At 36.6% G+C, this 22,112-nt stretch overlaps 1 non-coding gene across 1 annotated transcript; it reads right to left on the bottom strand.

The window, feature by feature from the left end:
• Nucleotides 1-1,502: 1,502 nt before the first annotated feature.
• Nucleotides 1,503-1,608, bottom strand: LOC140858336 (small nucleolar RNA R71). The gene has a single exon (XR_012141901.1). It is a non-coding gene; the product is annotated as a small nucleolar RNA R71 (small nucleolar RNA).
• Nucleotides 1,609-22,112: the final 20,504 nt, after the last annotated feature.

Here is a 22,112-nt window from a genome sequence, read left to right as displayed (position 1 = left end):
ATTTTTTCTAAGATTAATCGTATCTATTTAATAAAAAAAAAGAGATACAACTCTACTAGTACAAAATTAATTCAAAACCTCAGCTCTTTATTTTCTAATTACATCAATTTTAAGATAATTTATTTTCTAATTCAAAACAATACTTCTTTCTTTTATTTTGCAATCTCAACTTAGTCCAAGATCCCTGAGGATACGATCTCGACTCATGCTACCTATGTAGTGAGTAGAGTTATTTTTTGTGCTATCAACGACTACGCATCAAATTTTGACACCATTGCTGGGGACCTTGGCACGGTTGAATTTAAAAAAAATAAAAATACTGACATTTCATAACACTTAACTAAAATAGCGTAACCTCAAATATAAAAATTTCTAACTTGATTGGACACCTTGTTTCTTTGCATTGCATCTCCATAATTAACTTTAAGGGCGCAACCCATTAACTAAGATAAGGTGAAGATTTGATCACCCTTCCTTGGCCCACAAATCACTCCCTTGCATTTGTATAACCTAGACCTTAATCTAAAATTAATTAGACGTTGACCCCTAAAAAATTTGAGCTCATTAGGACAAGTGACCCTGAGAGTTGAATCAGGTTAGACTTGGTCAGCTAGCTGGTGTCTAGGTAAGTAGTTTGCTGGATGACTGGGCCCGAAGGAAGGTGGTTTTTAATTGGTTCCGTTCGCTGACCTGGCCAATTTAATTGGTGTCTAAGAAAAGCAACGGGGGACTCCCACCAACCTTATACTTATCTGGCCAGTTGGTTGGTCAAGCTCCGACTTAGAGGGCTTGAAGGCTAACTACAGTTAGGAGCTGTCTAGAACTAGGATAACTTTAGGATAGAGAGTTCACTGCGTGCTAACTTGATTGTAATTAAAATCTAACCACAACTAATTCTTCTATTAGTTTTAGGACTTCTTAGGATCTCTTCTTTAGAACTCTTTTTTCTCCTCTCTTCTCCTCTTAATAAAAAAAAAATAATAATCCTTAACAGACTAGGATAGTCCTACATAGACCTTTTAGTTGCATGTTAGGTCGACGATAACTAAAACCCGACTTGCAACCATTAGACGAAGAATTAGAAAAGACTCTTAGGACTATCCGAGTTAGAAACATGGTTGCACCTGGTGAGGCTAATCCTCCACGCTCATTGAGAGAATATTTCACTCCATCCTCATATACCTACTCTCCATGCATTCAAGCACCTCCAGTAGAAGCTACCCAATATGAGATTAAGTCTAGCATTATTCAAATATTGCCATCATTCTATGGACTTAGTAACGAGGACCCATACAAACACTTGGATGAATTTTTTGAAATTTGTTCCACAGTAAAAATCCAAAACTTCTCCGATGATGCCTTTAGGTTGAAACTGTTTCCTTTCTCACTTAAGGACAAAGCCAAGCATTGGTTAAACTCCTTAGAATCTATAACCATTTCAACTTGGAAACATCTTCAGAGAGAATTTCTCAAGAAATACTTTCCAATTGGAAAAACAAATCAAATTAGAAAAGCTATCACTAGTTTTTTCCAATTGGAGGGTGAACTTTTTTATGAGACATGGGAAAGGTTAAGGGACCTCATTCGTAAATGTCCACACCATGCTGTCCCTAAATGGCAACTTTGTCAGTATTTTTATGATGGTCTATCGGAGAAACACCGACAAATGATTGATGCATCATGTGGTGGGATATTTATGCTAAAGAGTGAGGATGAAGTCTGGCAGCTCTTTGAAACACTTAGTGAGAATTTTCTACATCATATGTCTGCCATCTCTAGAGAACAACCTATGCTTCAACAAAAAAGAAGTAAAATTTATCAGATTGGAAACGTCATGGACATCCACAGTAAGGTAGATGAACTGTCCCAAAAATTAGACCGTCTTCTAAATACTGGACAATCCCCGATTCTACCTAACCCAATCTAAGAAGTTTGTGCATTGTGTACAAGTCCGAACCATTTTGTTAGTGAATGCCCAGCTGCACCTCAATTTTTTGAGTTTGTGCACGAGCAGGTTCAGCAAGCTCAAGTCCAACAAGCTCGCAGACCAGGAAACGATCCATATTCGAACACTTATAACCCCGACTGAAAAAACCATCCAAATTTTTCCTGGAGACCACAACCAATGGTTGGCTCTGCCGCACCTCGACCTCAATATCAGGATCCAACATATAGGCATGGACCATACCATCAATTTCAAAATGCTCTTCAACCGTCTACTATTGGTCACAGCTCAGCTTTTGAGAAAAAAATTCTGAAAGTACTAGAATGATTAGAAGTCAACACTCAGACCCTTAACTCCCATACACAATTCATTGCTAAGCTAGAGACCCAAATAGGTCAACTAGCGACTGCATTCAGTAGGAAAGAAGGAGAAAAATTACCTAACCAACCCGAGAGCAACCCAAGAGGGCAATTTGTGATTGAGAGCTCTAATACCCCAGAAGCTTTTTCTGAACATGCCAAATCAATCATGACTCTGAGAAGTGGGAAGGTCATTAAACACACTAGTAAAACCAATGAGACCGATCCTAAATCTCTAATCGAAGCCAAATCACCCAAGAATAAGGAGGACCTTAAAATAGAGAATGAACCAACTTCACCGGAATCATCTTACTTGCCTAAAGCCCCATTTTTGGATGCCCTGAAAAGCCCTATTCCTGCAAATAAGAAGGAAGAAAAACTCGATGAGATGTTAGAATTGTTTAAGCAAGTCCAAATTAATCTTTTCCTTCTAGACGCAATCAAACAGGTCCTTGCTTATGCCAAATTTTTAAAAGATTTGTACACCCAAAAACATAAATCTAGATCACAAATTCCAAAAAAAGTACACCTCACTGAACAGGCTAGTTCTATCTTCCAGCATGCCACTCCTCCAAAGCTTAAGGACCCAGGAGCCCCCATCATTTCCTGTGTTATAGGAGATTATCACATTGAAAAAGCTCTTCTGGACTTAGGGGTAAGTGTGAATCTTTTACCTAGTTCGGTGTATGAACTTTTTGGATTCGAAGAACTGAAACCCACATCAGTCACACTGTAATTAGCCGACAGATCAATTAAAGAACCACGTGGAATGCTTGAGCATGTCTTGGTCAAGGTAGATGAGTTTTACTTTTCAGTTGATTTTCTAGTTCTCGACATGGAACTAAGTGGTAACCCAAGATAAATTTCCATTATCTTAGGATGACCCTTCCTAGCTATGGCAAATGCATGCATTAATTGTAGGACAGGAGTAATGGACGTATCGTTTGGGAATAAAAAACTGAGACTGAATGTGTTTAGTGCTTCCCAAGGACCATCAATGGATAATTGCTTCGAAGTAGATACACTAGAAGATATTATAGAAGATGCAACACCCATAATTCTAGCACCAGACCCCTTAGATACTTGCTTGGCTCACTTTGGAATGTTTAATTTTAAGGGATATATGGAAGAAAACACCTTGTTGGATGTACCACACGATAAAATCACTCCTCCATGGATAATCAAGTATGAGCCATTGTCCACATTAGCCAGTACACCAATAGTCCCATCTTTAGAATCACCACCTACGTTAGAATTGAAACCCCTTCTTGCTATGCTCAAGTATGTATTTCTAGGACCCAATGACACCCTCCCGGCAATCATTGCATCAGACTTGACCCCTAATCAGGAAGCACAATTGGTTGGTATTCTGAAGGAACACAAAGAGGCTATCGGTTGGTCCATTGTTGATTTAAAAGGAATTGACCCCTCCATTTGTATGCACCATATTCATTTTGAGGCAAATGCCAAACCCCATCGAGATATGCAAAGGAGATTGAACCCAAATATGCATGAAGTAGTAAAAAAAGAGGTGGTAAAGTAGTTAGATGCTGGAATCATCTATCCCATATCCGATAGTAAATAGATCAGTCCCACTCAAGTAGTACCTAAAAAATCAGGTATTACTTTGGTTGAGAACGAAGAAGGTGAACTGCTTCCCACTCCCATATCATCTGGATGGCGAGTATGCATAGATTATAGAAAATTAAATGCCATTACTAGGAAGGACCATTTTCCATTGCCCTTCATCGACCAAATCTTAGAACGGTTAGGAGGATAAAGTTTCTTCTATTTTCTTGATGGTTATTCAGGGTACAATCAAGTACCTGTATTTTTGGATGACCAAGAAAAGACTACCTTCACCTGCCCCTATGGCACCTTCGCTTTTCGGCGTTGCAATGCACCCGCTACATTTCAACGATGCATACTGGCCATTTTTTCGAATATGGTGGACAAATATCTTGAAGTTTTTATGGATGATTTTTCTATGTTTGGAACCACTTTTGAGGATTGTCTCCATAATCTTTCCAAAGTTCTTAAACGATGTATGGAGACAAATCTCATCCTAAGTTGGGAAAAGAGCCATTTCATGGTGCGGAAAGGAATTGTATTAGGACATATTATTTCTGAAAGAGGGATCGAAGTAGATAAAGCCAAAGTTGAGGTCATTTCAAAACTACCACCCCCTACTTCAGTCCGACAAATATGATCCTTCTTAGGTCATGTCGGATTTTATAGACACTTCATCAAAGACTTTAACAAGATTTCAAGACCCCTGTGCAATCTGTTGGCCAAGGACACACCATTTATCTTTGACGAAGATTGTTTGAAAGCATTCAACACATTACAAACAGCCCTGACAACAGCACCCATAATAAAACCCCCTAACTGGTCCATTCCATTTGAGATTATGTGTGATGCCTCTGACTTTGCAATAGGTGCCGTCTTAGGTTAAAAAATCAATAAGGAGCCACATGTGATCTATTATGCTAGCAAGACTCTTTCCGATGCCCAATTAAACTACACCACAATAGAAAAAGAGCTCCTAGCAGTAGTGTTCGTCCTTGAAAAATTTTGCTCATATCTGTTAGGGTCTAAGGTTTTACTTTACTCTGATCATGCGGCTCTGAAATATCTCCTCTCAAAGAAAGATACTAAACCACATTTGATCAAATGGATTCTTCTTTTACAAGAATTTGATCTGAAAATCCGAGATAAGAAGGGTTCTGAGAATGTGGTAGCTGATCACATCTCCAGGATCTTAGTTGAACACATGATAGGCATAGATGAGGTCAAAGAGAAATTTTCTGATGAACAACTTTTTGCAATCTCTTCTAGCCGTCCTCCATGGTTTGCCCATTTTGTCAATTACTTGTCAACAGGATAAGTACCTTCTCATTGGATAAAATAAGAAAATGATCGATTTTTTTTGCAAATTAAACATTATTTCTGAGAGAAACCTGAACTATTTAAATACTGTCCTGACCAAGTTATTCACCGTTGTGTCTCCGAGAGTGAATTCCAAAGCATTCTCACTTTTTGCCATTCTTCGACATGTGGGGGATATTTTAGTAGAAGAAAAACTGCAATAAAAGTACTGCAGAGTGGATTTTATTGGCCAACACTTTTCAAGGATGCACATGAATTTGGCCGAAGTTGTCTGCAATATCAGCAAACAGAAAATTTATCCAAGAAGGATATGATGCCACTGACCCCCATTTTAGTAGTAAAAATCTTCGATGTTTGGGGGATTGATTTCATGGGACCTTTTCCAACCTCATTTGGATTCGAATATATTCTGGTGGCAGTTGATTACGTGTCAAAATGGGTGGAGGCAATAGCTACACGGACTAATGATAATAAAGTTATAATTAGTTTTATCCAACGAAACATCATTAGTCGATTTGGCTTCCCAAGGGTGATCATTAGTGACGGGGGGACTCATTTTACGAATAAACATTTTGAAGCACTTATGAAAAAATATAATATTACACACAAAGTGGCCACACCATATCACCTCCAAACTAATGGTCAGGTAGAGATGTCAAATAGGGAGATTAAATATATACTAGAAAAGACAGTTAGGCCCGATAGAAAGGATTGGTCTCTTCGCTTAGATGATGCATTATGGGCTTACCGTACAGCTTTTAAAACCCCTATCGATATGTCACCCTACCGACTAGTTTATGGCAAAGCTTTTCATCTGCCAGTTGAATTAGAACATCGTGCACTCTGGGCCATACGAATGTTTAATTTTAATATAAAGAATGCAGGTTCTAATCGAAGGTTGCAAATCAATGAACTAGAAGAACTTCGCAATGATGCATATGAGAGTTCACGAATTTACAAGGCTCGAACCGAAGTATTTCATGATAAATATATCTCTAGAAAATCATTTGAGCTAAATCAAAAGGTATGGCTTTTCAATTCCAGGTTATGCCTTTTTCTCGGTAAACTTCGATCCCGATGGGATGGACTTTTCATTGTCACACAAATATTCCCACATAGAGCAATTGAAATTCATGATCCCCGGAATGGCAATACATTTAAGGTAAATGGCCAACGTCTGAAGTCATATGTAGATAAAATTGCACATAAAGAACGAATCGACACCATCTACCTGTGTGATCCACTTTATAATGAATAATAAACTTGACGTCTAGCTGAAGATGTAAAACTTAGCACTTGTTGGGAGGCAACCCAATGATTTCATATTTTTTACTTTACTGCAGCTGCAGGAATTTAGAACAAGAGCCTATTAATCAATGAAGCTATCTTCAACTTTCGAAGCAAATTATCCCAGGTGCACTCTCTTCTTTTATTTTTCTTACTTTCCTACTCCATTGAGGACAATGTAGATTATATTGGGGGGGAAGAAAATTAATCAAATCCTCGAGTATGGTCAGAAATAATTAGTTTTGTGTATCCAAATTTTATTTTGATTAAGAGTCAATTAGGCATCCTAATTAATGAATGATTAACGGTCAAAATAATTTTAGAGATACTGAGAAATAAATTATTAAGAAAACCCAGTGAATAGTAGGGTTTAGACTAGACCAAATTTTAAGAGTGATTCTACAATCCTCTTCTTACTGATCTCAATAAAGAATCTGCTTCATAAGAGATTGGGTGGAAAGGTCAAGGTATGCAAAAATAACTCTACTCAAAATTTACTTTTAAAAAAAAAATATTGGTTTCCTACTGAGTAACCGGGCCCCTTCGTCTAAGTAAGCGTTGTGGTTCGCGTAAAAAGATGGGCAATGTTAAAAAAAAAAAATAGTGGATAATAAGGAGACTAAATTGCAAGAAGATAATAAATCTCTCTCATTAAGTTAGAAGATTTAAAGAGTAAAGTGGGGAGTTGGTGAAAGAAAAGCTCTTGAAATTTTTTTAGTTAATACTCAGCCACTAATTGGGTCAAATTGATAATCCAATGAAGTATCTCTTTAATGGTCTGACCAGGTATCATCTACATTTTGGGACGCTTAACCTAACTTTTTATTCAAGATTGAGTCGGTACACAATGCTGATATATCTATTTTACTTGAGGACGAGCAAAATTCAAGTTGAGAGATGTGATAAACACTTAATTTAAGTCATTTAAAGTAAAAAATTATATTTAATTTATTTTATTTATTAAGAATTTGATGCTTCTTTTTATGTTTTACAGGAAAGGGATCGTCGATATAAAGAGTTCGATTCGTAGATCAAAAAGACTCAAGTTTGAAGAAAATTAGACTTAAAATAAAATTAAAATAAAAGAAGGATGCATACGGTATTATAGAAAATGAAGATATTATGCAAGGAACCCAAAAAGGATATAGACGTCATTTTAAAGAAACAAAAGTTTCTTTTTGTAATCAAAAAGCCTAACAGCGCGAGCGCGCGGCAGAGCGAGCGCGTGGCCGAGCAGGCGCGCGGCAGTGCGAGCGTGCGGCAGTGCAGGCGCGGGCGCGCAGCATGGCGGGTTTGCAGGGAAGTGGTGAACAGTTGGACGCTCATGATAGCAGATGGATCTAAAAATTAAAGAAAAAAATATAATATTTGAAAATACTTCAAGAGAAAGAATTTGTATTTTCTTTATCTGCTTGTGATCTTTCCATCTCATCCATCCATCTTTTAGTCCTTAGTATTTTCTTTAGTCCCACATCTGAAAATCATATAAAACTCCTCCCTCCTAACACCTATAAAAAGGCTTTTGTACTTCCATTTGAGGATCATTCTAGAAATCCTTCTAGAGCCTTACATAGAGGAAGAGAAAGGGACTACTCCATGAGCAGCTAGGTTAGCAGTCTCAGGAGTGGAGAAGAAATTTTGTAACGACACAGAGTAGGTTTATTGTTCTAAACTTTCTTGTATTTCTTTATATGCAATAAAGATTATACTTTTTATTTAAATCGTCATGAGTTTTTTATTTGCTCTCTTTCATATGCTTTTATTTATGCTTTCCTATTAGATTAATATTAGGACCAACCTAGTACTTTCCGAAGACGCACCGTGATCTACGGGTACGGGGCGTGTCGAGAAAAGATAGGTATTTTTTCTAAGATTAATCGCATCTATTTAATAAAAAAAAAGAGATACAACTCTACTAGTGCAAAATTAATTCAAAACTCCCAAGCTCTTTATTTTCTAATTACATCAATTTTAAGATAATTTATTTTCTAATTCAAAACAATGCTTCTTTCTTTTTATTTTGCAATGTCAACTTAGCCCAAAATCTCTGAGGATACGATCTCGACTCATCCTACCTACGTAGTGAGTAGAGTTATTTTTGATGCTATCAATGACTACGCATCAGTATACCACATCTGATCTCGTACATGTCATGGCATTATAATAGAACCCACTACAGAAGCATTGAACTCTACTCATACACTCTCTCTCTTGAGGAGTTGTCAGATAATCTCCTTTCGAAAGAGAAATTTCTTGGCCTATCGAAAGATAGTCTTTCTTAAAATTTTTCATGCTGAACCATTTCAGCATAGTATCTATGTACGTAGATTGGGAGAGCCCGAGTAGCCTTTTAGATCTATCTCTATAGATCTTCATCCCTAAGATGTAGGCTGCTTCTCCCAGATCTTTCATGGAGAATTATGACGACAGCCACACTTTTATTCTCTGTAATGCAGGGACATCATTTTTAATTAAGAGAATATCATCCATATACAACATAAAAATATAATTATCGAACTGTTTATCCACTTATATATGCATGGTTTATCTCCATTCCTAATGAAGCCATACGTTCTGATCACCTTATCAAAATGTATGTTCTAACTCCGAGATGCTTGCTTCAATCCATAAATGGATCTCTAAAGCTTGCACATCTTGGATACATCTGTGGATATAAATCCTTCAGATTGTATCATATGCACCTCTTCGTTCAGCTCTCTATTTAAGAAAGCTGTCTTCACATCCATTTGCCAGATTTCATAGTCCAGATATGCTTCTATCGCAAGCATGATCCGAATGAATTTGAGCATTGCCACAGAAGAAAATATCTTGTCATAGTCAAATCATAATGCTGATGATAATCTTTGACAATCAAATGGGTCTTATAGGTCTCCACCTTTCCGTCTATGCCACTATTCCTCTTGAAGACCCACTTACACCCTATGGGCTTTACCCATTCAGGTGGGTCAACTAATGCCCATACATCATTGACCTTCATGGACTCTATTTCGGATCTCATGGCTTCAAGCCATTTATCAGAGTCGAATCTCTGCATTGCATCCATGTAAGTGATCTAATCCTCATCGTTCTCATCGAGTTCGACAGGATTCCCATCCCAAACCAAGAAACTTAAGTATCTGTCCGATTGACGTAGTACTCTATTGGATCGTCTTAAGGATGTTTGTTCATTGGGCTCCAGGTTTGATCTCATCAAATCCGATTCAGATTCAATCATTGATGTTGGTTCTTCTACCTATCAAACTTCGTCAAGCTGGATTTTAGAGGCACTTATTCCTTCACTAAGAAATTTTTTTTTCAAAAAATGTGCCTCATTACTAACAAACATCTTTTGTTCAGCAGGCAGGTAAAAGTAATATCCTCTCATTTTTTTGGGGTACCCTACGAAATTATACTTATCAGACTTAAGACTGAGCTTGTTAGTTTGTAATCGTTTAACAAAAGTTGGACACCCCCAGACCCTAAAATAAGAGAGGTTCGGCCTACGTTCTAACCATATCTCATATGGTGTCTTACTAACTAACTTGTTCGAAATATTATTAAGCACAAGACAGGCTGTTTCAAGTATATATCCCCAAAAGAAGATTGACAGAGTTGCAAACTCCATCATGGACCGAACCATGTCCAACAAGATTCGATTCTTCCTTTTTGAGACCCCATTATGCTGTGGTGTCCCTGAAGGAGTCCATTGGAAGAAAATCTCATTCTCTCCTAGATATATCAGAAATTCACTGAAAAGGTATTCACCTCCTCGATTAGACTAAAGAATTTTAATACTTTTTTCAGTTTGTTTCTCTACTTCATTACGGAACTGTTTGAACATTTCAAACGATTCAAACATGTGTTTCATCAAGTAGATGTATCGATACCTAGATAGGTCATCTATGAACGTGATGAAATAGCTATACCCTCCTCTGACATATGTGCTCATGGGTCCACATACATCAGTATGTATCAGACCCAGCACATCACTGGCTCATTCACTATTTTCAATAAAAAGTGACCTGGTCATCTTTCCAAGCAAACAAAACTCATAGGTAGGTAACGATTCATAATCATGTTTATCAAGAATTCCTTCTTGAGCCAATCTGCTCATCCTGTTCTTGTTGATATGACCTAGCCTACAATACCAAAGATAGGCATCTGTGACATCATCTATTCTAGGACTTTATTCGAAATGTATATTACATTAGGCCTAGATACAATATAGATATCATTGTTCAACTGTCCACGTAAAATTATAATATCATTCAAAATGATATCACAAAAATTTTTTTTTATTGATATTTTATAATTTGAATTGGCCAAAAAACCTACAGAAATAATATTTAAAAGAAAACTAGAACAGTAGTGACACTCATTAAGAATAATATACTGAGACTCGAATACAAGCTTGATGATTCCTAAAATTAAAATTAAAACTGATCTTCCATCTTCAATATTTAAGAATCTTTCATTTTCTCCAAATCTCCTAGTGACCTGAAGACCCTGCAACGAATTGCAAATATGAATAAGACTTTCAGTATCCAATACCCAGGTCATTGTATCTATAAGAAAAAAGTTACAAGGTATTATCACATAAGTACCTTATCGAACAATTGATTGCTTCTTTTTCTTTGGCCTGTTCGGATCAAGGAAAGTGATATACTAAGGATAATTTCTCTTCCAATGACCCTGCTTCTTGCAAAAGAAGCACTATGCCTGATTTTGATCAGCCTTGAACTTGGATTTCTAAGATTGATTCCCAGCACTAGGCACCTTCTTATTCTTCTTCTTTTTTCTTTCTTAAAAGGACAATGACTATCCGAAGAAGATCCTCCCATTAGATTCACTATCTCCTTGTGGAGCTAGTGATCTTTCTCAAAGTCTGTAGTAACTCCAACAGATCGTGGTAGTTGACTATAGGCTTCGTCATTCTAAAATGACTGAGGAATGGCAGGTAGGACTTGGATAGAGAGTTCAGGATCGCATCCTTCTCCAGCTGTTCATGCAAAGAAAAGTCGAGTTTGCTCAATTTTTCAATCTGCTCAATCATGTACAATACATGATCGATAACAGATGCACTCTCCCTCATCCAAGCATTGAAAATAGTGTAACTAGTCTTGTGCCACTCAACATCGTCAAGAGTACCAAAGAGGTCCCTCAACACTTGAAGCATTTTCTCTGGCTGAGCTTCTACAAACTTTTGACTGAACTCGTCGTTCATGGAGGCCCGCATGGTGCAACGAACCGGGGTGCGGTCATTGAGCCACTTCAAATAAGTGTCTCAGACCGCTCCTCGGGTGTAAGGAGCAGGCTCCTCAGGTGTCGAATCCGTTATCACATAAAGGATTCGCTAGTGCTCCAAGACAATCTTTAATTTTTGATACCAATTATGAAATTCAGTCTGATAACTTTTCACTGTCCAACAGTGATCGGAGTGACAAGTTTGAGGCCATATCTGCACACACAAAGATAGAACAAAGCCTAATTAGTATATGAATTTATTAATCCTAAAGATTTGAACTTTAGTCTAAAGGTTTTTCTACTATTTTATACGAATTGATAGCTTCTACCTCTAATTCGAAGAATTATCTTAATTTTTTAGTGGGTACTAGAATCCACACAGACTACATATAGGCTCGAGAATAGCTCGGTCAACCCATATGCACCTATGGGTAGGTTCTCAATCAATTATTTCTTCAAATAACTTTTAGTATTTAATTTAGTCTCAGATTTTATTTCAGTAGGCAATGGGCCTCCACTGAAAGTTTTAATTAGGTCAAACCATTAACATGAACCTACTCAGTAATTCTATCTAATAAGTAATTCTATCTAATAAGTAATCAGGCCCGAAGATAGCTCGGTCAATCCAACCATCATCAGATAGTTCATCAGAGTCATCATATGATGAATGATAATTCCATTATTCAGAGAGAACATCAGACAGATGGCGCCTGTAATTTCAATCAGAAATCATGGACCCATTATCACTCACCTTAATGGGAGGCTATGATCTAGTTATCACCATAACCAGCTCATTTTAAGAACCTAATAATTTAGAGGATTTAATCGATTTAGAAAAGAGAGAAAAGAAGAAAAGATCAATCAGTAGACCATAATCCTCCCACTGACTTCACCAAGTCACTGAATCGGGTTAGGTTATGCTGATTGAACTGGCACCTAGATCAGTCACACTGATCAACCTTAATGGCATGGACTAACTCGAATCACTTAGCGATCTAATCAAAATCTAGTTCATGAAATTGGCGAGGTAAGTGAGATTGGTGGGAGGGTCTGCTAAGCTTGCCTTAGACACCATCGAAATGGTCAGATAAGTCACTCTCAATTAAAAATCATCGATTGAAATGCCAAACTTATCTTAGACATCAATTGATTAACTAATTTTGATTTGACTAACCTAATAGTTCAGATTCAACCACTGAGCCACAATCAAGATCCATTTGGTCTAATAAAGACATGGACTTGACCATCTATAATTATTATACTAAAAAAATTCTGATTAATCTAATTCAATATTTGGTTAGACTTAATAATTTCTCTATATGGTCAATCAATTCTTTAATTCTAATCTTAGGTCTAACCTAATTAAAGAGAAGGACCTGCTTTGAGCTAACACATGCCCCATATTTTATGCAATGTCATTAGGTCTAAATCACAATTCTAGATCCAATCAGCTTGATACTTAATTATCAATTAAGTTTTGCATCAACATGGTTAAGGTTTTGAAAATAATTTTTTATATAAATTTTTTACATCAAGTCATAAAATTTTTTAGATCAAATCTAATTTTTTTATAATTTTATATCAAAATAATTTTTACTAAATAAAGTTAGATGTAACTAACTATCTTCGCAACTTGCATCACATACAACAACACCTAGGATTTCAAGATCTAAACTTTTGTAAAAAAGTAAATTTTCTCTTTTCATTTTTTTCTTCATGGGATCTCAGAGTGGCACCCCTACACACCATGAAGAGCACCCCATTGAATGAAAAGAGAGGATCATGAAACCCGACTTGCTCCTATGATAGGACGGCCTGGTGATTACCCAATCTGAGTACTTTGCTACTCAGAACATCTAATCTAAATAAATAATAATCAGATCTAAAAATAAACTAATTTAGATCTAATCTAAATCATAAATAATTAGATCTAAAAATTAAAAAAAAAATAGACTAAAGTCATATTAATTCATATCAAAATAATCTGGCACTGATACTAGTTGAAGAAAATTTTCGATAGTGCAGTACATGCAATTAAAAATTTTATGCAATAAAAATAATAAATTAAATAATTTAATCTTAATCATATGTATAATATCTAATATTAAACTATTACATCAATATCTTTGATATAAAAAATATATACTTTAGATCTGAAAATAAAAATCACATCGATCTCATCGATGCTGAAATTCTAGATCTAACTATTAGATCTACCATAAGAATCAAAATAAGCTAGAGATCGTTACCAAACAAATTTTGATCTTGATCTCCTCTAATCCAATGGTTGGAGAGGGTATTCCTCAGGTCACTAACAGCCACACGAAGTCATCTGGCCTTTATAGAAAAATTCATGCGAAGACTGGCACAGATCAGGGGCTCGGAGATGCTAGTCTGCGAATAACTTCGACAGTTGACCTCTTCCTTCTTCTATAAGCACCTTGGACACTCCAAAGTTATAGGAGATCTATAGGAGAAAGAGAGGAGGAGGAGAAAAGGCTCTAAAAATAAAAAATCTACAAGAAAATTGATAATGAGACATCCAAGAGAGGGGTCCCCTTTTTATAGACTAGGAATTAGGACTTTCCAAGAAAGGATGCCATGAATCAATACCAAAAATCCTTTTTGGCATCCCTAAAAATTCCAAAAAAACCATTAGAATATAGAGAAAAAATTTTAAGTCTCACACACTAATGAATTGCTCAAGAAAAATAAGAAAAAAAAATATAGCTCCAATAATATACTATATACAAAAAATTTCTTTCCTAGTCTGCATCTTATCTCTAATTTGAATCGCATTCGAATTAGGCAAGAGATAATATTATGACTCATCAGCTATAGATAACAACCTTTATTAGATCCTCTCTCACGATACCAAAAATCACAGCCCAAATCCAATTAGGCATGGAGAAATAGGCATGGATCTAGATGTGGCACAAAAGATAAGGATAGAGTCTTAGTCTGACTTGAACTCTTCATTTCCAATTCAATTCTAATCCTAATCAAATTTGGATTGAAACCACTGATAGAAATGAACTTAATCCAATTAAAAATCTAAATATCTTATCAAATTCTTAACCTAATTAAAAATTAGCCAAGTCCAAATCATGATCGAATCAGGATCAAATTTTTTTTGTAATCGAGTTTGATCATATCAATCCCAATCTGAGTCGAACTGAATTTAATTCAATTAGACTTATTCTAAAGATCTTTACTCAATCAAATTGAGTCAATTAGTAATCTAATTACTAATTAATTATCTATAAATGATAGAGTCTCAGTCTCAATAGAACTCTCCCACAGAGTCTTAGTCCAAGTAGGACTCTTCATCAAAATCACAATCCAATTGGACTCTTCAGCTATCAGATCTGATCAAATCTTCTAATACGTATGACCCAATAGGTTTGAACCTAAATCAGTAGCATAAAAATAATTTTCTATACCAATCGATGTAACCATCTAGCAATGATGATCTGATGACCGGATGGATCGAAGTATTGTAAAGCAACCTTCTAGAACCTACTGGCGTATGGTTACCGTATAATTCATCTCTTTGACCCAAATGCTCAAGGTGACTTAGGATTTAACTGTCAACCCTAATTAAGTCGATCACATTATATTTCAACCTTTCAAATCCATCTTATGGATTATCCTGACCAAGATTTTGCTAAATTAAAATACACTAATGCATATCTCCTACCAATTCAGAGGGGTTAATTCTATCTTGACTCACACACTGACTTGATAAGTACTTGACTGCACTTAGTATCCTTCTGTCACTAAGTTAGAAACTCAGATAGTCCGATACTAAAGTACAGTGAGTTGCTTACAAGTCACCATGGTGGTCTCAGATCGGAGGGACACTTATATCCATACCCTTCACAAGCTACTCTTGACAGCAGAGTGCTCGATACATGGTCACGTTCGAAGCGAATGTACTCCTACATTCCATCTGTATGCCATAATAGTATCTCCATACTCCTTGATTAAGAGGATAACTAACTCATATGGCACACAACGACCTACACTTGATATCGCTATCATCCTAGTAATAGCGTATTATTTGATCGCAAATAATTTTAAGGACTTAATGATAAATCCTCCTTTGTCGATTAATATATATAGTCCTAGGGACTTTATTACAACACAGGAGTTTAAAGATAGTCAATTTATAATAAAAATATCAAATAATTTTTATTAATAAAAATTTATATATAATTTACAAGATAAGCACAATCGTCTAATGATTGGCTTTGAGTCATATTTCCCAATAGGGGTGAGTGGACAGGTGATCGTCATACAGTGCAAAGATGTACTCCGCATAATCCACCTATACAGTTCAGAAATATATTAGTTCTAATATACATACCAAAATCTATAACAACTTAATAAATATAATTTGAAATTCTTACCATGGTCTTTTATGACCTAGAATCTAAACAATCACCAATCCTCCTAGACTAGTGTGTGGCCTCCTACAACTGTAGCTGACCTGGTGGATGACCCAACTGTCATATCTATAATAAAAAAATAATATTATTAAATTAATTAAAGCATACATTTAATAATTTTTACAGTTCTAATGAAGTATTTTGGTATAGATTTCTTATCAGTCTTCCAGCCACAACATGTGTGCTGACGGAGCCACCCGTATATCTGATCGGATCCTACTGGGTGACCTGATTCTGTTAAGCCCTCTACCATCTACTAGCATACTCCTCGCTACTCCACTGATCGAAGAGGTCCTCCAATACGTCCGCCCACATCCACTGATCCCTATAAGACTTCCAGTCCGATGGTGATTGAAAATTGAAATGCTTGATGGCAGACTACTATAGACTATATAGCCCATCTCAAAACCTACATGTGGCCACCTGCTCGAAGATCGGAGACCAACCTCCTCATCCTAAGGAGATAAAAATCGATAGTACCCCTACAAGTAAAAACAAGCATGTATTAATAAATAGAATACAAACCTACCATGAATTATTAAATTAAACACCTTTAACTTACCAAGAACATCTCCCAGGCTGCATCACGAGCCCCCGATGGCCAATTGAAGAACTCATTCATCGACCTCGACATCAATCGTCAGATGATCCCGATAATCCTATGAGGCATGGAGCTCTCTATAAATATGCTGCAAAATTAATTTTGAACAATAAATATTAGACTCTACAATTGCTAAGTTTTAAACATATTCAGTAAAAATATAATACTTACAACTAATTCTGAATGTGGATGAGCTCTCTATCCTCCGATCGAGTGGGAGGTGCCACAAGCTGGGCAGATCCTCTACCACGCCTCTGTGTCTGGGAGCTGGTCGCTAGTGCATGTGACTGTGGGGTCACTGGTGACCCCTTGTCCTTTGAACTTGAGTGCAAAATATCTAATATAAAGAATAATATATTAGTTAGCAAAGGATAAAATAATATAAACAAGAATATCTAAAGTATTAGAGTTTACCATGGGGTGTGAGAGGTACAGAACCCTGCGAGTTAATAAAATCAATTTGCAAAGTTCTATGAGCGTTGAGTGAAATTTTTTTCCTCACTTATCATCGGATTGTCCCATCTCAGCATCTCATCATATCGCCTATAAATGCATAAGATAAGTATAGTATGATAAGTGATTAAAGAGTTAAAATTATGATGGATATTTACTCAATATATTGGTCGACCTCTATGCAGTTTAGCAAAATATATGTCTCTGCCTGTCGAAGTTCAATATCAGCTAATACCCAACGAACCTCGTGCCCAAATTCAAGAACAGGATAAGCAAATATTGAGATCTCCGTCTCTGATCCCTCACCACCATCATCATGTCGATCCACTTAAGTCAACTTTGTCTGCACACTGGGGTTAAAGTAGTAGCGACTGAAATTTAAAATTTTTTCTATTATATAAGCATCCATAATAGAACCTTCGACTTGGGCCTTATTTTTCATTTTCTTCTTGTAACTATGCATATATCTTTCAAATGGATACATCCATCTATATTGCACTGGTCCCCCCACCTTAGCTTCATATGCCAGATGAATCATGAGGTGCTCTATGAAGTTGAAGAAGCAAGGAGGAAATATCTTCTCTAATTTATATATGGTCTCTACACTACTAGCCTCAAGATTGGAGATGTGGTTGGTGAATAGTTTGATAGCATAAATATCTCTAAAAAAAAGACTAAGTTTGATCAAAGAACTCCATATGAAGTTGGAAAGAAGATCATGCCGAGCCAATGGGAGTAATCGTTGCATGAAGATACGGTAGTCATGGCTCTTTAGCTCATAGAATCTGTAATCTTTGACATTGATGCATCGAGCTAGATTACTTGCATAATCATCTAAAAATTTAAGACTTTTATACCATTTACAAACATTCTTCAACTGCTCCCTTGTTAAGGTATAAGATGCTTTTGGCTTCAAAAATTTTTTTGGTGACACCTTAACCAGCTCTAACTGAGGATGCTTACATATATTCTTCATATCTGCTTGAATCTTGGGATTGTCCTTCATCTTACCCTTGACATCCATAACAGTATAGAAAATATTATCGAATATATTTTTCTCAATATGCATGATATCAAGATTATGACGGATCAAATTGATGGACCAGTATGGCAATTTCTAGAAGATATTTCGCTTCACCCAGTTATGAGTTCTATCAAATCCTCAAGGTTTCTGCTTGTCAAATAGCATACCAAACTGGACTTCATCCTATTGGGATACCCTCTGAAACACTTCCATACCACTGAGGCATGGGGGTGCATGGTCCTTCTCTATCTTATTTCTCCAAAAATAATCCCGTTGCTTTCGAAAAGGATGATGCTTTGGAAGGAATTGACAATGACAATCGATCCAGCAGAACTTATGACCATGCTCAAGCTGAAATAATTTTGTATTCTCCATGTAATAGGGATATGTAAGCTTCTCATGAGTGCTCCATTCTGACAGCATCACATAAGTTGAAAAATCACTAATGGTCCATATTAATGGAGCCTTCATTATAAAATTTTGTTCATTCGATGCATCAAAAGTACATATGCCACCAGACTATAAGAATTTTAGTTTATCAACAAGAAGCCTTAGATATACATCAATACTTCTACCAGGATGTCGTGGTCCAGAAATGAGTAATATAAGAAAGATGTTATATTTTTTCATGCACATCTGAGGCAGAAGATTGTATGGAGTAATAAAGTCTGACCAACATGAATAAGAGACCACTGCATGTCTGAATGGTGCAAAGCCATCCATAGATAGATTCAGTCGGACATTACGTGATTTCTAAGCAAATAAAGGGTGATAAGCATCAAAATGCTTTCATGCCTCGCTGTTCGATGGATGAGTCATCCTATCGGAGTGCTTGCGAATCATTACGGCATGCATATATTTTCTCGTATCCCATGCCTAATCTTTTGACTATTTTTTTTGAAGTATAAAAACTCTCAACAAGCTTCTCATCCTTGGATAGCATCTTCTTTATTATTGCTATCATCCTATCATAACAATTGACCGTCATATTAAACTCGGCCTTCAAATTCAGTAATTCTGACACAGCTGATAATACAATCTATGTTTCACATTCCAACCATAGTGGTTCATCAGTATCTTTTAGCATATAGTAGAAATCATCGTTGCTAGCTTCTGGATCATCCTCCATATTTCAGTTAAATTCAAGATCAGCCACATCTATAACTATGTCTACCATTCTATCTGTGTCCCTATCCTACACGCTTCTAACCCTTCAATTTTTTTTCACATCTCCCCATGCAGGTACCAATACTTGTATTTAGGCATAAATCCACTCTTATACAAATGGACAGTAATTGTATCCCTATCAAATATTTTTCTATTGCTATATAATTTTTCCATCCGTATAAAAATATATAAATGTATGGATATAGTAGAATATGTACATTAATCATAAGTCGGGTCAATGTTTCCATGCAATGCAATTTTTTTATAAAATCAACACCTAATTAATTGCTTAAATTAACACCCAATTATGGGATGCCATAAAATATGCACTCGATCCTTGTGGGAGGACTGGCTGCCCTGGATACTGACTAGGACCTGAGGATCGAGCACGTAGGGCATGCCCCGACCCCATATTTGTAATGCTGCCCGATACCTTCCATCAGTCTGAGTGCATCCTGGATGCCTTGGACACCAACTGGGATCCAAAGCCTGAGCGCACGGGGCACGCCCCAACCCCATGTTTGTAATGTTGCTCGGTACCTTCCAACGGCATGAGCACGTAGGGTGCACGGGGGCTGGATGTCTTAGATGCCAACTGGGACCCGAGAGTCAAGCGTACAGGGCACGCCCCGACCCTGTGTTTGCAATGCTGCTCGGCACCTTCCTTTGGTCCAAGTGCTCTGCATGTCGAGACTCAAGTCCCGTACTTTTAATTAATTAACTAATTAACTAATTAAATTAAAATTTAATTAATTAATTTTTAATACATAATTAAACTTAATTAATATAATTTAAATAAAAAATAATTTTTAGTGATGGTATTAACCATTGCTAATGCCATTGCTAATACTCACAACAAAAGACGACTGGCACACAGGGATTGAGAGGCAAGAGGATGGCTAGGAAAGGGACGTCGGCTCAGGGATGGGATGCCAACTCGATGATGCGACCATCGAGATGAGGGCATGGGGACGGTGCCACAGGAAGGCAGTGTGGGTTGGGGCTGCGGGGTCAGATCGGTGGGGCAAGACTATAGGGTCGGGCCGACGACATCAGGGTCGACGAGGTCGAGGCGGCTGTCGGTGTGGAGGGACACAGGCTCAGGTCTGTGGGGTCAGGCCGATGGGGTCGAGGCGGCAGCGGGCTTGGAGGAATGCAGTCTTGGCGCTACGAGATCGTGCCGATGACATCGGGGCCGGCAGGATCGGGGCGACCGCGGACATGGAGGGATGCGGGCTCGAGGCCGTAGGATGCTGGAGGGATGGGGTGGGGAGGGACTGGGCACTTGGGTGCCAGTGAGAGGATGAGTCATCGGTGAGAGGACAGGGCATTTGGGCATCGATGAGAGGAGAGGATGAGGAAAGAGGGAAGGGGGGTTTAGGCACTGACGAGAGGGGGTTCAGGGGGGTTTGGGTGCCAGTGAGAGGAAGTAAGAGGAGAGAGATGAGGAGTGCATGAGAGAAATTTTTTCCTTCCGCACTTGGATATGTGTGGCAGAGTATTAGCGACGGCAAGTCTCCATCGCTAATGCCATTGGTAAAACTATTAGCACCGGTAAAATCCATCGTTAAAAATGGATAGCCGTGGCTAATATTTTTATCAGGGATAAAAATATTTTTTCTTAATTTTTTAAATAATTTTTTTTCAAAATTATTAGCGATGGTGAAGAGCCATCGCTAATGCCGTCAGTAAAACTATTAGCCACAGCAAATTCAGTCACTAAAAAAGAGAGCTGCCGCTAATACATTTAATTATAATTACAGCTAATTTTTTTTTAAATTTTAAATTTGGTAGCGACGGCAAAAGCCGTCGCTATTAGTCATCCCCTATCGCTAATATATAATATTAGCGATGGTAGAAATGTCATCTCTAATAACTTTAATATTTTAAAAAATTATTAATTTTGAAATTTAAAATTTATATTCATCATTCATTATCTAAATAATTATGATTAGAGTATCATCACAAAAGATCACCTTGATCCGATAGCTCTAGATATGTCAATTATTAAAATTTGATTTTGATGGCCACGAACAATCGCATAATGATCTGATAAATAAAGATAATCGATGGATCCAGAAATTTATAATAATGATCTCGATGATATTTGTAACATACTATCAAAATTTTACTTCAATCAGATATTATTATCATGGTCAATTTATCATGGGATGATTTGAATCATTAAATAAAAAATGAGTGATCAAAAGACCAAACAGTGTTCGATTATAAGATAATTTTTTAGATAAATGATCTTTGCTAATATGTTGATTATTTATTCGATAGTGATCATAAAATTCAAATCATGCATATATAGATAATCTATAACTATATGTCTCTTGATATCCATTTTTAAACTCCTTAAGTAATTATACTTGTACTTTTGTAAGATCAATTTAATGAGGATGGTTCATATATGTATAGTTTGAATTTTATGATCACCATCATATAAATAATTAAAGTAGTAACAAAAATTATTTATCTAAAAAATTATATTAATCGGACGTCGTTTGGCCTTTTGATCACTCATTTTTTATTTAACGATCGAAATCATCCCATGCTAAATTGATTATGATAATGATATTCGATTAAAATAAAATTTTGATAGTATACTATAAATATCATCGAGATCATCATTATAAGTTTTTAGATCAATTAGTAGTCTTTATCTATCAGATCATCATACGGTCAT

This window comes from Elaeis guineensis, chromosome 5, assembly GCF_000442705.2.
Source record: "Elaeis guineensis isolate ETL-2024a chromosome 5, EG11, whole genome shotgun sequence".
Lineage (NCBI taxonomy): Eukaryota > Viridiplantae > Streptophyta > Magnoliopsida > Arecales > Arecaceae > Elaeis > Elaeis guineensis.
This window is presented reverse-complemented; position numbering and strand designations above follow the sequence as displayed.